Source organism: Thunnus albacares, chromosome 24 (assembly GCF_914725855.1).
Source record: "Thunnus albacares chromosome 24, fThuAlb1.1, whole genome shotgun sequence".
Taxonomy (NCBI): domain Eukaryota; kingdom Metazoa; phylum Chordata; class Actinopteri; order Scombriformes; family Scombridae; genus Thunnus; species Thunnus albacares.
Genome location: NC_058129.1, coordinates 7,157,233 through 7,169,331, shown reverse-complemented (window position 1 = coordinate 7,169,331; position 12,099 = coordinate 7,157,233). Strand labels below are relative to the sequence as shown.

Below are 12,099 nucleotides of genomic sequence, written 5' to 3'. Positions count from 1 at the left end.
GCATACAGACAGGACATAAGCAACCATTTTTGTCTGTTAAGAAATACCCAGTCACTGTTTTTGTTTACAGTACATCGATACAGTAACATGAGTGGAACGTCGCCGAGAGCGAGCATCAGGTATGTTTAAAGTGTTAAAAAAACTTCATAGAATTTTGATGTTTTTTTTTTTCCCTTTCTTACCTCAGAAGACTTACTCTTGGGATTTTGTTCTCAAATCTGAGCCCTTTGAAGCTATTTTTGACTTGCTCAACCTACTTTTGAAATGACATTCACATTTTTGCTCTCTTTTCCCTTTTTGAGCCAGGAATAATCTCACTTGACACAACCTTTGGTCCATTTTTTTCCAGGGGGTTAGGAGGCTCAAAAATCCACTACGAAGGGTTATTGAGGCTTGTACCGCTGCCATACAGACAGGAAGTATAGAGACGTGTGTGTGTGTGTGTGTGTATCTTTCAAGGGTTTTTTATGGGCTGTTTTTTTTGATTGTGGCTAATCTGCTTAAAGGGTCTTGTCTGCCATGATCACGCGAAAAGCTAATTAAATCAGCGGAGATAAAATGAATTTACTGCAACCCCTAGCTGCAAAAATAAGCATTCTTGGATACACAATAAAGACTGTGGTCAGCATTGAGGAATTAGAGGGACAAACACAGTATAAAAAAGTCAGTGAAAAAGCATTTCAGCTGTGCCAGACGGTAAGTAGCGTTTGGTGCCGAGACAAAACTGAAAAGCAAGAAGTGTGTAAAAACGAACAGAATGCTACAGTAGTTCCAGTCTATCTCGGTGTAACAGCCATGGCGAACACGGCATCAGCAAACATGATCAGCTTTACGTCGCCGCCACAATACTCCGGCGTGTGATGTAATAAAGTATTTTAATAACGCCATCCGTGCTGACTTTCAGATAAAGCGGCTCCGCTAGTTCATTTAAACTGAAAATATGACAGCTGCTGTCATTATATATTCATTGGGAGTCAATTAAGTCAGTGAATCAATTAGCAGAATGAACACTATGTATGTGATGTCTTCTTAATTACTTGCTAACGTTGTATGTCCTCACGCCATGTGGTCCTCTGACTGTTTTTGTCTGGCTTTGACTCCGGCCATCAGAGGAGGGAGGGGGGGGGTATCGATGCCGGAGGAATAACCCCAGCTATAGGGTCTCTGTTGAGGGGGGGATCTGACAGAAAGCGTGAGAGAGAGAGAGAGAGAGAAAGAGAGCTCCACTCTGAACCTTGCACTCCTCTTTTTTTACAGTAGCTCCACTCTTCTCTCCATCTCCCTCCCTCTCCTCCCTCCCCGTCTTTCTGTTTCATCCCTGCCGAGTCTCCTTTTCCAGTGTGTTAGCTCTGCCTCACGGAGTGCTGCAACGTGCTGCGGCCACGTGCTGGCGGCCACCTCACACCACAGACTGGAACCTTGACTTCGCAACACCCCCTTCGAGCCCCCCCCACCCACCCCCACCGCCACCCCACCCTCAGCGCTCCCTTTTCCTCCTCCGTCATCCATCCAATTTCATCCAATTTCTCCTCCTCCTCTTAAACTCTCTCATTCCAAAATATCCCTTCTCCATCCCACTGCCACCCTCCTAAACTGTCCTGCTTATTCCTCCCTGCCTCCTTCTCTCTTTCCCTCTTTTTTTTTTTTTTTTTTCCCCCTTAGTCTGAGTGCATCCTGCTCTCGCCGGCAGTGAGAAGCCGGCTGCCTGTGACTGGAATCCCTCATTACACTGCAGAATGTGACAAATCAACAAAGTCGTCCCTGCACCTCCTTCCCCCTCCCCGCGCTTCAAGGTATAACTTGTTGTAGCTTCAGAATTGATTTATCTGCAGTTTCCCTTACTGTCTTCTATAGTATTTCCCCCACAGAGAACACACACAGGGATAGGAACATGGGGGGGTGAGGGGGGGGGAGAGAGGGGGGGAAAAAAGTGCATGTGAATGAGCAATGCAAATTAGCACGTAGTGTTGCTTTCTGCTCTGCCTGGTGACTCATACGCTGTATTTTCTTTGCTTTAATTAACACTAGTGAAAATCTGGACTAATTATTTTAACGGCTCACTCTCATTACCTCATCTCCACACTGATCTCTGTCACATTCACCGGTAATGGTGCACGTGTAGCACAATTAACATGCTGCATTCACCATGCGTGTAGGAGTAATTTGCTCGCTTTTTGTGATTCTGACCACGGTTTATAGAAAAAAAAAAACAAAACACGCAGCCCGGCTTGTGACTACATATGTCATGACCAAAGAGTAACATGAGAGGCTGTTTCACCTCACTTGCTTCCTTTATTGTTATTTAGCAGTAACAGCTGCTGAGAGAAATAACACGAGGTAGCGATGCTCTGAATGATTGAATTTAAGTAATAATTTTGCCCAATTCAAACTTCTGTGGATGTTTTCCCTTTTGGATATTTTTTTTTTTTTCTTTTTGATATCTGCAAAATGTCCTTGAACGCTCGTCAGTGGAAGCCAGCCGTGCTGCTGATTAGATCTCTCTCCTCACTTGATGAGTCAAGTGTGAAAGTGTGTGTGCGCTACCCTCCCAACAAACCTACCTGGCCTAGTTTCATCCCAGTAAATGCCTCACCTTAACTCAACAATCCTACAACACCCAAACCGCCTGTCATGTCATTTGAGCATATTTCCCTGATTGCTCTGTGAGATATCTATAGGCTCAAAGCCCCCCCCCCCCCTTTTTTTTTTTTTTTTTACCCTTCCCTTGCAGCTTAAGCTGGCTGGCAGTCAGCCCGCACACATTAACACTCGCAAACACACTCAAACACAGACATACAGCCGCATGCACGCACACACTTCTAAAGAGCTGCAGGAAGGCAGAGGCCGATCACATCATGCAAATCGCTGTCGCTTGTTGGGACGTGCGCAGCATCAGAAAAGAAATGAAAAGAGGGGACGGAAGCGAGCAGGAAAAAAAAAAAAAAAAAAAAAGGCAGGGGTGAGACGGAGCAAAGGCACAGAACTTAGAGGCGGCAACCATGTTTTTCAAAAGCTTTTGTGTTCTTGACCCCCACCGGTTGCTCTTCACGCTCGCCTGATCGTGGTGACAGAGTGTGTGACATGCCGTCGGACACCGCGCAGGTCAACAAGATAAGCATATGGCCTCTGGGATAACAGAAACAGAAGCAAATATGTATGTCGACCCTTGTATGCTTGTATCGCCTTAAATCCCTCCCCCCCCCCCTCCCTCGGCTGGTCATCGGCTACAGGTGGCTAGCAAGGTGACACGGCATCTTGTTGTCGAAACAGGAGCCGGCCATATGCCTAAGCTTCTGTGAAAAGCTGTTTTCCCTGTTAGGCAAGCATATGTCTGTGCCAAAAAGTTGCTGCTACATCATCGGACTTGTTTACTTTGTTGTCGTCAGTGTTTGCTCTCTTCATTCATGGACATCTGGCGGGGTGACGGTGCAAAACTACAGGACAGAGCAAAGTTTTTTGCCATCTTTATTAATGTGGGATTAGGAAAGTTTTCAAATAAACTGGATAAAAAAGCAGAATGAAAAGCATTCATTTAGAAAAAGAGCCCCCATCTGAAAGAATTATTTAGATTTAAATACAAACAATACTCCCCCAGTGGTAAAACGGTAAATTATAAAACGGATAGTTCTGGTCCTTAACTGTGATTGGCTGAACCGTGTTCCTGTGACCGCATTACAAATTACTGCGCCAATTCGCCACCTATACAAATTGCTTCAAAATGTCAGATTTTGCTGTGAATTTTGATTCTCTGGGTGGGCTAAGCGTGGATGAATGATGGAAAGAGATGGACAGAATAGAGGAGGAAGATAAAAAAAAAAAAGAAAGGAGACAACGAGAGAAGATGCTGGAGCTTTATCCTTACTTCTGGCACCGCACGATTAAAACCTACCTGTCCAGAGTCAAACACCCGTGCACCAGCAAAGAGAAGCGCTGACATAACTGAACACTATTTCAACAATCGCATAATAAATGGCAATATCCAGATACATGTTGGTAATCACCCCAGTTTCTTAAGCATGCTTGACTAGCCTGATTAGCATAGTATCCTCTGTGTCTGTTTGTTGCTTGGCAACTGTTCTGCTAAATGTCGCTGAAGAACTACATTGCTCAGCGGAAGAATGATTATTTGATTGTATTATTTCTATTTTTTTTGTTTTGTGAAACCTTAACATGTATAGGTAGTTACCGTTTTATAAAATCAATAAGGGGCCGCGAGGCTGTGGTGATTTTAGAACAGCTAAGAGGCTTTTAGTCACTCTGCTCCACGTCGTGCCTAACAACGCCCCTTAGCTGTTCTAAAATCACTGTAAACCATGGCCTCTTGTGACTTATTGCTTAAATATGCCATCTGTTCCTACATTACCAAAATACAAAAGCAGTGAAGCTTAGGCGGCTAATTTATCCAAAATGTTGCTCTTGCAGTCTGGGAATTATATTCAGAGCCAAATTATTCCTCCTGCATTGCAGCACTTTCTCCAGTGAGTGATGGCCCTTTAACAAGCTCCTCTAAATAGCACGAAGTCTCCCAGAGCTTAATGATGTCTGCCATCACACCCCCCGCTCCAACAGGTGGGGTCCCGATCGCAGTTTTGTCTCCGCGTGGGCGAAAGTCGCTTTTTTTTGATGGTGAATAATTTGTTGTGTTTAAATAAGGAGTTTTGTTCCAGGATGATTGTTACCAGTGTCACCTCAGATCTAAGCTGGTGAACATTTTCTCCCCACAAATAGCATTAAAGGAACCATATTCAGGTATTTAAATATAGGTATTGTGGCTACGGGAATCACATGTAGCCTGTGTGAGCACTTGAGTTCCCCTCCTGTTCTTATGTTGTTTTAATTTTAAATTAGCATAATACATAATTAGCATAATTAGCATAATGTCCTGCAATTAATTTACATACATCAAGAAACACGTCATACGAAAAACATATTCAAACCGAATAGGGCCACTTTTTGTAACTAAAGAAAGACTTTCACAGGAAAAGCCTAAAAGTATGGGATTACAAATAATTGGCTTTGAAAGACTCCAATCAGTCTGAGCAAAGTTAAGATGCCAAAAGCACAACTGGTTCTATTTCAGGGCTGTAAGGAGGATTTAAGAAATGCTGAGGTCATGAGTCCAAACACACCAACCCTCTGTAAAAACATTTTTGACTAGCCACCAAAAAAAGTTAGGTTTTATTTTATATTTTAACATTTTCTTTATTCATTTAACTGTGTAATTACATTGTGTGTACATTTGATATCCTTAATTGATCCAAAGGTTTCTGGACACTCTCCACATTGTCAGGCATATAACTGTGGTAGTAGAGTAAAAAAACATATTTACACATATATTTCCTAGAATTTATTTTCTAAATTGCTTAAAAACTCAAATTGAGATAAATTTAGTGCAATTAATTGAGTCTAATAAACAAAAGCTTTAAAAAGAAAAAAAACAAACACTCTAGAATGAAAAAAATCAGATCATTGTGTGCAAGTGACCTTTACTATTAACACTAGCGTGTCGCTAACAGAATAAATTTATCAGCTACTGTAAAATATTCTAATACCTACACCAGCAAAAGATAATCATTGTACTCTCTGCAGTTGAGGAAAGATTTTGAATCAGAATCTAAAACTGTAAGGCGTTGAAAATCAATTCGGTTGATTGCTGATATCATAAGTTTCATTGGAAAGGTTAAAAAATACAGTTCTGTGCAAGTTTCGATGTATTAATGTGATGTTTATGTCGTTGCTCTGCTGCCTGGACTCCTCAGAATCAGTCCTGCTTTTGCTATCACTTTAAAAAAACAAGTTAAAATGCTCACAATGCAAAGTTGTTGCAGAATCACTGACATCATGTGTTTCAGCCCAGGAGGCCGACCACCGGCTCCAGGCTTGTTGTTAAGAGATACAAGGTACATTTGGACACACTCCAGGGTCCCCTTTTCGCTCACCGAGGAGAATCTCCTTCAGGTGTGCACACACCTTGTGATGTGGCATGAATCCACCACGGAGATTTCACATGTGCTGCCATCAGACCTGCAGAACAAGTTGAGAGCGAAAAGGGCCCTGCTAAATATTAATCTCCCTCTTTTTTTTTTTTTTTTTTTGTCTTATCATTTCAGCTGCACGCGTGTAACATTTGGCAGGATGCTGGCAATGCTCTGGATCAGCCCAGGGGAAGCTGGGAGAGGGAGAAACTTGGAACGTACCTCATCACAGGACCCCACCAGATGCTGGAGTTGTTCACCCATCAAGCATGAAATTTTGTCTGCGGGGAGATGATTTATAATTTTACTCTTACTGCTGGGGGAAAGCAGGGAGAGACAGACACTGAAAAAGGGTGGAAGTACAAATCTAGTTTGCTTCTTTTTTTTTTTCTTCTTCTCTTTTTTTCTCAGCCAGCAAATTCCTGAATGGTTTCCAGACTTTGATTATTTTTCATTTTGTGATTGCAATAACTTGGAGGAGGGGGAAAAAAAACAAAAAAAACAGGAGTGATGTAGAGTACTTGGCATTTAGTTGGGTTATGAGGTTGGGGGCAATGGTCCTTGCTGATGTTGTGTTTACACGATTGCACAAAATCATTACTGCACATTAAAATGCATCTACCGCTGCATGGCAGACAGCAGCTATCACCTGTACATCTAGTCTTATTTTGAGAAACCCCAAATCTAAAATTGATGTTTTGTGTTCTCTTACAGTCAGTGGAAAGTTCCTGTGGTGGCCCAGGTATTGCAAAAACCTGTTTTTCTTAATTAGAACAATTAGTTTCAAGGTCCTGCGGTGGAATGTTTTGTCAATAACAGAGCAGTCAGGAACATTTCTTAATTTTAATGACAGTAAAATGTGAATAGAACTAGCTGCATTTGGGGGCTGAAGTTGGCACTGAACTCAAACTCCTTCTGGGAGCAGTAGAAATATATTTATCCAAAACCTCAGTCTAAACCTTGTTCATTCCATCCAAAATGGGTCAAATCTTCTATGATTCACACTTTGCCATAAGCATTTACAACTTTACCCTGAAGATTTCCTTATACCCAACTAAATACTGATGGCATTTAAAGTATTTCAAATGCTAATTTCAGATCATGAAACGGGTGTTTGCTTGCTGAACCTACAGCGTTGGTTAGACCAAACCTCTTTCTCTCTTTCTCTGCTAATTCTATTTATAATTAGGCAGGCGCCCACCCATCGGCCAAACCTACAGCACTGATATGAAAGTCAATAAGAGGCTTGGATCAGCCACTCGGAATGAAATCACAACAGGTTCCGACTGCATACTGTGCTTTGTATGAGCTTTGTGCGTATGAAAGACAGAGAGGGATGGTGATATAACCTTCGTCATCTCTCTGATGGTGGTGATATGCAGCATTTGCTTTATAAATAATTCGTAAATGATGAGGGAATGGAATGAAGTATGATTTAACAGAGGTTAACAGAGGTTACAGTCTTTTTTTTTTTGCAGTTCCAATACTTTAAAGGAGCAATGAGTAGGATGTGAATGCCTCATAGCACAAAATGACCATAATACAGTATGGCTGTTAATAGGTTTTCTGATCAATACCTGTGTCTTGGAGTGAAAAATCCCCTTCCACTAGTGAGTCAATCACCAACACTGATATATTACATTTTAATGTTTTTGTTGGTTATGTGCTCTAACACATCTAAAAAGTATAACAAAGATTTTTTGGCACCTGTACTGTATTTTCCACCTTTTCTTATTCATTACATCTCTAAATGTGCAAGTAAATGTAGTTAAAAATGTTAAGTCGAAGCACATTGCAGCCAACACGTATGTTTCACAATGCCTGCTGTTAAACTGTGTCATCTCTTTACCCTCTGGCTTTTCTAATTCACTCCTGCGTCACTCCAAATCACAACGTGTGTCATTCTGATACCCTTTTGCTTCTTCCCTTTTGAATGAGCGGCTGCAGTGGCAGTGCCTGAGTGTAATTGACCTTGTGAAAGCTGAATAAAAAAAAAAAAAAACCCACAAAGACGCAACTGAATGAGTTTAACTTTGGTGTAAAAGTGCAAACCATCAGAATTCGCCTCTTAAAATAACCCATGACTTCTGATAGACCTTGATGTTTGTTTGAAATGACACCTTCTGTGGATGTTGAACATATATAGAAATCTCAAATGGCAGAATTCAGCTGCGTGGGCTTTTCTGTTCCAGTGGCAAACTCTGATCAATCCCCCTCAAACTTCGGTTCTGCTCGCCGCCTCGTCAAAAACCTTAAATAGATTTTTCTAACCTTCACTTATTCCGAAAAGGTTCGCTGAGCATGTATGCTGTGTTTTTTTGAGAATGGGCCCACTTTACATTTAAACACTTACACACTTTCACACCTGGGAGCTGCCCGGCACGACCAGTCTTCCACTATTAGCCTCAGAGGAGTTCCTCTTGAGCTGGTGGGGATTAATTGTCTTGCTCAAGGACATTTCAATGGGAATTGTGGAGAAAGGCAAGCATGTTTCTCATTAACTTCCCTGTCCAGATTTTCCCAGCCATATGGGGAAACTGAACTGGCCACCTCTTGTCATCTTTTTTTTTTTTTTTTAGTCTGCATGAGTTATTTTGTCTGCCTAAGTAACTGATGCCCTCAATCTTCTGTTGTATAATTATATCCAGAGCTGCAGATCTTGATTCTGGTCTCTAGGCTGCATCTCAAACCTCTTCAACTTGGTCTACTTTAGCTGTGTCCCATTTCAGGGGCCTCTTTCTAAAAGTCTTCACCGGAGCATCATCACAAGTCTCTTTCCTTGCACACAACATATTTTGTGACACTATAGACTGCGAAAAAAATACTTCGGCTGTGTTCTCCGAACTTAGCCAAGAGAAGCATAGTTTTTGCCTCCACTTTCAGTCTTGTCAGTCCTGATGTACTTGATCTTGAAGTACTGACTTTGTAGACAGCAATTCAGACTACTCCTTGGTCTCAGCTGCAGTTGAATGTTGACATTTTCCTGCCCATCAAATGTGTTTTCTTCACAGTGGAAAGAAGTCAGTTGTGAACCCTTTGTATACAGATGTCTGGAGAGAATCTCTAAATCCAACTATTAATACTTCAGTATTAGATTAAAAATGATTTTATTTAAATGTAAAAGAAAACACATTTAAAGATGTCAAAGGTTAGATACATTCAATACTCAGGCTGCAAGAATGCAATCATCCTCCCACATATCCTGTTTGACTAGCTGCTCTCATGCTAGAGATGCAACACAGAGATCAAATTCAGTCTGTATAAATCTGGCTCCAATGTTGTTAGATAAGACGCACAAAACCCACTGTACCTATGATATATATATATATATATATATATATATAATGTATATGTACAAAACTGAGCTTCCTGACCTGGAAGAACCTTAAATTCAATGATACTTGACTGAAATATAAAGTTTTTCATGCCCTTGGACTTTCATTATACAGAAAACCTGAGGTAATGGTTTCACACTCCGCCATACGAGGGGATGTCATTGTCTTGTGGAAGAAAAGCTCCTTTAGTCAGTCAGCCTTAGAGCCTCTATCATTAAACATACATTTTAACACCAAATTATAAGGTTCTGTCTGGGTGGAGTGCAGTTCTAAGACATTGAGCACCTGACACACCGTTTGGTCCATGCACTTCTGCTTTGGGCTGTTATTTTTAGTATGGATGGTCTGCTGGGCTAAACGTTTCTCTGGTAGACAAACTGAAGAGCTTTAGCTCACTTTGTATGGCAGGAGCCCAGGGTGCAACCTTTGGCAAAGGTTTACATTAATTTCCCCATTAATCATTGTCTACTTCGCAGTGCATGGCACTGTTCCTGTGTGTGCACTGCATTGTTTTACTGCCAATGTCATTTATATTGTGTTTTATTAGAGATATCAGTGTGTTTTTACCCAGAATCCAGACCTCTGAAATGCTATCAACATCTTTTTTTCAGTAATTCACATACATCTAGTGTCATGCCCATTGATGGCAAAACAGAGCTTTGTAGGTGGCATTAAGAATGGTCATCTTCCTCAGGTCAAAGCCATGAAAACGCCTGGACACATGGATGAGATCGAAACAGCCGCACGTTTCTGTGATCAACATTAAAAACACGTTCATAGCAACCATTACTGTAGCCTATGTGTCGACTGAAAGCTACACCAGTGCTATACATCGCTACAGATTGCTCAGGGCAAAATAAGCACCTCTGCCAAACAGAAAACAAATAAGATGAACATGATTTCAGACTGAACAATGAACTGAAATGAAATGTTAATTCATGCTTATGTTCTATATCTACCATTTTTATGTTAAGTGCATGACACCGTATTGCTGCCGTGAAACATAAATGTCTTCTAAATCTGTCAGTTTTATTGATTTTAATTGCTGTTTAACACTACACCATGCACTGCCACGGAACATAGCCGGTTGGTAAACATTGTCTCTTAGATGCTGATTAGATTAACATTGAAATGTCAATGTTTTATATCTTTTTCCTCCCTGAAGACATTCTGTAATTAATGTTCTTTTTTTTTTTTACTTTAAATAAATATTCCCAGTAACCCCAATTGTCTGGATGGATGTGTAGTAGCTGACAAGGCTCATTAGTGATGAATTTCCAAAGCTTTATGTTACAAGCGCAACTGATATGTAACTGTACATTTCCTGGAAAGACATGCAATTTGGTGCTTATTCTAGGGAACAGGAGATAGTGTTCAATTGGTACACACCAAATTAATTGCTGAAAATCATTTAGTCAGTGCACAACCTGTCAGCGAAACATGCAAAAATGTGATATTTTGTCAGCATCCAATTCATCATCCGTAAAGCAGAAAGTTTCCAAAAATTAATGATTAATAAATTCATATTTACTTGGGTTTAAAGAGAGGAGTTCATCTGCTAAAACTGCTAACTAACCGTCTCAGAACTTTTTTTATTTTCTCTATATTTTGTACCAGATGACACAGTTCTTTTTCCTTTCCAAATTTAATCAGAAACTCACGCTGCACTAATTGCATTACTGCCTTTATCTAGTCAGGATCAGGTTCTTATTGTACACATCCACGCACTGATTGAGACAGACTTGTGCTACCACCCTGGACAGATCAGTGAAAAGTGTGGGTACCCCAGCTCCTGACCGATGTGATCCTGCTGAACAGTAATGATGACAAAAGTATCTGTGTGACAGAGTGCCCACGCAGACACAAACTGGAGAATCTTGAAGGTTCTTTCATCTTGTGTGGAGGTCAGCAGAAGCCGAGAGAGAAGCACAATTTATTGTCCAAACACTGACTTGTAAATAACGGGCAGAGATGGTAAACAGCAGGACGTCATCTCAGGCAAAAAAAAAAAAAAAAAAAAAAAAGATGAGATCAGGCTGCAAAACAAGGGCTGCAGAAACGCTTTACAGTACTTCATTAGTTAAAAGAAATAGCTCCATCTAACCCTCAGCAGCCTGATATCTTATCTGGAAAACAATAAAGAGACTTGTTTTACATTGATAATCATGAACAATACACACTGTGACTCAGCTATGTGATAAATTATAAATCATTAAGGCAACTGATGATGTTTGAAATTTATCATATACTGGATTGAAGAAACACTTGAATTCAATAATTCATGTGCATTCAGGGAAACTGGAAATCTATTAGTGTCTCCATCATATCTCGACAGCCCATTTGTATGGAAGATAGTGACAACTTCCTACGGTCCAAACCATTCTTCATGCATTGGCAAACACAATCTATTTTATGATTTTATTGGGTTTACAAGGTTGCAAAAAGCATTATTGCAGAAGCAGCCTCGATGAGGACTATAAATTTGTAATTTGCATATCACTTTCTCTACATGTTGGCATATTAGCTGATTAACTAGTAACCATCTCATTTAAAAAAAAAAAAAAAAAAAAAAGATGTGTAACATTTTTTATCCTCTTCTTCTTCTCCTCATTATTTCTCCACTTCCTTCCACTCTCTGCTCTGCTTCATCTTCTTTCTCTTGTCTACTGTTTATTCTTAATCATTTTGTTCAGCTTATTTTATTGATCTTTTGCTTCTTCTTCTTCTTCTTCTTCTTTTTTGACAAAATTATGTCAACTCAAAAGTGTTTTCATCAGCGAATGGAGCTT

At 40.4% G+C, this 12,099-nt stretch overlaps 1 long non-coding RNA gene across 1 annotated transcript in view; it reads left to right on the top strand.

Annotated features, from left to right (window-relative positions):
* LOC122976668 overlaps positions 1 to 10,522 on the top strand; it is a 73,914-nt gene extending 63,392 nt beyond the window's left edge. The window contains exon 4 of the long non-coding RNA XR_006401011.1: positions 6,111 to 10,522. This is a non-coding gene — a long non-coding RNA (uncharacterized LOC122976668). The remainder of the gene's footprint in view (positions 1 to 6,110) is intronic.
* Positions 10,523 to 12,099: the final 1,577 nt, after the last annotated feature.